Here is a 5,000-nt window from a genome sequence, read left to right as displayed (position 1 = left end):
TCTCTTTTTCTCCATCTCTTTTCTTCTTTTTCTTATTCTTCTTCTTATTTCTCTCTCTCTCCCCTCTCCTCTCCTTTCCTTCTCTCTCCTCTTTTTTCCTTTTTTTCTTCTCTTTTTAAAATTTATTCTTTTCTATTTCTTTTAAATTTTATCTTTCCTCTCTCTATAATTCTCTCTGTATTCAAATTCTCTCTCTTCTTCTTCTTATTTTCTCTCTCTCATTTTCTTCTCTTTATCTATGTCCCCCCTCTCTCCTCTCTTTTATTTTTTTCTTTTTCTCTTTCTCTCTCTTAAATTTTATATTTCCTCTCTATAATTCTCATTCTCTCTGTTCCCCCTCTCTCTCCCTCTCTCCTTTTCTTTCTTTTTTACTCTTTGTATATTTCTCCCTCTCTCTCTCTCTCTCTCTCCTTATTTATAAAAAAAAGTTTCTCTTTTTTTCTCTTTCTTTTAAATTTTATCTTTCCTTTCTCTATAATTCTCTCTCTATGTTCAAATTCTTTCTCTATAATTCTTTTTCTTATTTTCTCTCTCTATCTCTCTCCCCCCCTCTCCTCTCTTTTCCTTTTTTCTTTTCTTCTCTCTCTCTCTTAAATTTTATATTTCCTCTCTTTATAATTCTCTTTCTTTCTTTTAAATTTTATATTTCTTCTCTCTATAATTCTCTCATTGTGCTCAAATTCTTTCTCCTCTTCTTCTTCTTATTTTCTCTCTCTCATTTTCTTCTCTTTGTCTCTCTCCTCTCTTTTTCTTTTTTCTTTCCCTCTCTCTCTCTCTTAAATTTTATATTTCCTCTCTCTATAATTCTCTTTCTCTCTGTTTCTCCTCTCTCTCCCTCCCTCCCTCTCCTCTTCTTTTTTTTCTCTCTCTCTCTCTCTTTATTTTAATTAAACAAAACGTTTACATTAAAAAGTTTAATCTAACAAAGCTCTCTCTCTCTCTCTCTCTCCCCTTTTCAAAGTGTAAAAAACTATGTTTGAAAAACTTTAAATTAAAAAAAGCTTTTAAAATGTTTAATTAAAGAAAAGTTTAATTTAACTCTCTGTGTGTGTGTGTGTGTGTGTGTGTGTGTGAGAGTTTTGATTTAAAAAGAAGTTTGATTTAATTAAAGGAGAGAGAGAGAGAGAGAGAGAGAGAGAGAAAACCTAGGCCTTACACATGAGAGAGAGAGAGAGAAAGGGAAGGGGGAAAGAATTTAATTAAAAAGGGGATGGAAAAAAGAAAGAGAGAGATTATAAGAGAGAGAGAGAGAGAGAGGGAAATGGATTTTAATTTTAAAAAGGGAGGTGAGGGGGGAGAAGGCTTTAATGAAAAAAGGGAAGGGGAAGAGAAAATGAGATATTGCATATGAGAAAGAGAGGAGGGGAGGGGGTTTTGATTGAAAAAGGGAGGTTTGGAAAAGAGGGTAGGTTCGGGAAGCCCTCTGGAGGTTCGAGGTTTTCCAAACCTATAGCTAAAATAATATAGTATTAAGATAAAACTATCATATTGTTTTTACTTCTCTCTCTCTCTCTCTCTCTCTCTCTCTCTCTCTCCCCACAAGTTACTCACAATTAATACGTTACAAGACTTACATCTCTCTCTTTCTCAGGCTGGTTATACATAAGGCGAAAAGCCTTGCCTACCCTGAATACAATCCAATGTTTTGCTTAGACACTAAGCGCGAGCAAATGGAATATTGGTTAGGGCTTCAAACTCTCACTTCATTAGGCAAAGGTTCAGTTTTAAACACCTTCTGCTATTCACTTTTTTAAATGTAAGTGGTCATAATCTGGAGGTTCGAGGTTTTCCGAACTTATAGCTAAAATAATATAGTAGTAAGATAAAACTATCATACTGTTTTTACTTCTCTCTCTCTCTCTCTCTCTCTCTCTCTCTCTCTCTCTCTCTCTCTCTCTCTCTCTCTCTCTCTCTCTCTCTCTCTCTCTCTCTCTCTCTCTCTCTCTCTCTCTCTCTCTCTCTCTCTCTCTCTCTCTCTCTCTCTCCACAAGTTGCTCACAATTAATACGTTACAAGACTTACATCTCTCTCTTTCTCAGGCTGGTTATGCACAAGGCGAAAAGCCATGCCCGCCCTAAATACAATCCAACGTTTTGCTTAGACACTAAGTGTGAGCAAATGGAATACTGGTTAGGGCTTCAAACTCTCACTTCATTAGGCAAAGGTTCAGTTCCAAACACCTTCTGCTATTCACTTTTTTTTAATGTAAGTGGTCATGATCTAGTGAATTTGGTGTACACTTTACCCCTGGATGTGGGATATCCCCTATCTAAAAGTGTGAGCCCAATCTTCTATCTACAAGTCAGTCAAACACACATCCCTTTTGCAAGCCAAATTGGCCATCCAAGCCTACAAAATGTTATAAGATTCGAGATACATACTCGACTTTCTTGTATACTTAAAAGATATATGGTGAATATTATGTTGGTGCAGAGAGAGAGATAGAGAGAGATTGACAACACACTAGGGGGACTGGAAGATGGGCGAGTCCCTCCCCCAGTGGAGTTATATTATTGACATGGAGTAAGCTCCTCCAACCAGTTCTTAACTTGTAGATCTTGGGAACAAGATCACGGTTCCTTGCACGGTATACAACCAACTAACACTTTCTCAACTTGGAAGTTGCCACCTTCTTGAGTCTCTCCTTCTCTCCTACATAATATGTGTAGGGCTCTCCTCTTGGAGCTTGATTTCAACAGAGCTTCCGTAACACTTGCATCTTCTCTCCTACACAATATGTGTAGGGATCTTCTCTTGGAGCTTGATTTTAACAGAGCTTTCACAACACTTGCATCTTCTCTTCTCCCCTTGGAACTTGATTTCAGCAGAGCTTCCACAGCACTTGCTCCTTCTCTTCTCCTCTTGGATGTATACAAAGTGATACTTCCTTCATCTCTCCCACACCCAAGGAAGGAGAGCCTCATCTTTTATAGGCTTCAAGAGCTTCTCTTCTTGGAGAGAGACTTGAGTGCCAAGATTGGAAAGGTTGATCTTCATGCAAGATGTGGTTGTTCTAGAACCCACTTTGCAGCACCAATTTCGAAATATCTCTCTATGTATTACTCGGATGGAAAAACGTCCACAACAAAAGTTGTAGATCTCGTTGTTTTCGATAATCCACGAGGGCTATTTTTAGAGACCGGCTTTCTATCACAAGATATTTTAAAAATAGATTCACTATGTCTATTTTAAGAAAAGCAGTTTTTAAAACTCTACTCTTAACTTATGGTCCATGCAACCACCTTGAGCCATAAATAAGGAGAGTTCATTAGATTGCCTTGGGCCTCAACCTTAAGATTGACTTCCCACAAAAGCTTGTGTCATCTTAGACCTTAGAAAGAGAAAATCACTTCTCTCCTCACTTCCAGAGGATCACGTCTCTTGTCTTTCTTAGTGAGAGAATTACCTCTCTCATTTTTCTTAGTGAAAGAATAACTTCTCTTCTTAATTCATTAAGAGAGAAAAGACCTTAAACCTTGACTTGTAAGGGAGAGGAAGAACCAAAATGAATGCAATGCCCATTACACACAAGTAAACATTCCCAGGCATCCCCAGATGCATACATAAATACATATACACAATGCTAATGCACTTCCTCTTCTTAGAACTCAATCCATCTTCATTTATGTATAACTCTTTGGTTTTTGTGTACACTCTTACACTTGGCAGACACTTTCTTCCCCCTTCATAACTTGTACTGCCTGTGCCAGATATCCCCGTCACAGTGCTTTGATCACCGCATTAAGTGATACACTAGGAATATTGGTCTCTAAATGGTCTCATGGCTATGCTAGATCATCATCAACACTTAAATAAATGTAAGTCATTAGTTTATTGATATAAATTTACTGAATAGAGAATAAAAAAGTGAGTCATTAGTTTATTGATATAAATTTACTAAATAGAGAATGTGTAATAAGAAATCAATTTAGTGACACATAACCAACCTCACATACATGGAGTGCATTAAAATGCCTCAAGCTCAAGACCTTATGGCCACAATGAGCAGACACCTATCTCTTTCTCACTCTTGAAACCTTGAGACCTGTGAATGGTTGAACAACAAAGGCTAGCTCACAAGTCACGTTGCTCTTTGTCTCAAGGCCTAGGCTACAAGAGGACTCACCAAGATTTTCTTGATTCCAAGCATCGTGATTCGTAACTCCTCCCTCTCTTTGAGATTCTCTTAACTCCACGCATCATAAGTTTGTAACTCCTCCCTCTTTCGATGAGAGGGGGACTTCTTCGAGGAGAGCAATAAGAAGAAAAGGCCTTCCTGATTTGGAAAACTGGTTTTGAAACTACCTCCGATTGGTTGGGAGAAATGTTGGAGAGAGAGCTAGCAGTCGTAGCATGCCTTGGTCTAGGGTTGGAGAGAGACATGTACTTGCAAAAATCGCCTAGTGCAGGCCTCCTTGTTGGGGGGGAGGGGGACCGAAAATCAAGGTGGTTTTGGAGGGCGAGGCAACAAAAGGTGAATTGATGACAGTGTGGGTGAGACATGCATCGAGACTCTCTCTCTCACACACACATATACGGGATACGCCTCTTTCTTTGCCGTCGTTGCCTTCTTCTCTCTCACACACACAAATACGATATGCCTATTTCTTCGCCACCACCGCCTTCTTCTCTCAGTTAGCAATGTGGAAACAGAGTCATGAAAAGCCATGCACACACCAAGTGCATGGGTTGGGCAAGATACTCATGATTGACCTACATCCACACTTTCTGAGACAATGATAGAGATTGTTCAAGCTACCAAAGCTCGCTTATACATAGGCACAAATCTTCACATCAAATATTAGGTGTGGTAGTAAAGTTTAGTTATTTACAAGTATAGATTTGTGATGTTTTGTAATTATCCATTTTTGTTATTTTTTTGGGTTAAAGAAGGAAAACATAAGTGTACACCCAAAATTGAAGAAAAGTTTTTTAAGAAAATCTTAAACGTTTGAAAGCTTTTAGGCTTTTCAAGTTTGTAAACTACAAAAGCTTTAAAA

This window comes from Lygodium microphyllum, chromosome 25 (genome assembly GCF_053477565.2).
Source record: "Lygodium microphyllum isolate KBCC chromosome 25, Lygodium_microphyllum_v1.1.10, whole genome shotgun sequence".
Lineage (NCBI taxonomy): Eukaryota > Viridiplantae > Streptophyta > Polypodiopsida > Schizaeales > Lygodiaceae > Lygodium > Lygodium microphyllum.
This window is presented reverse-complemented; position numbering follows the sequence as displayed.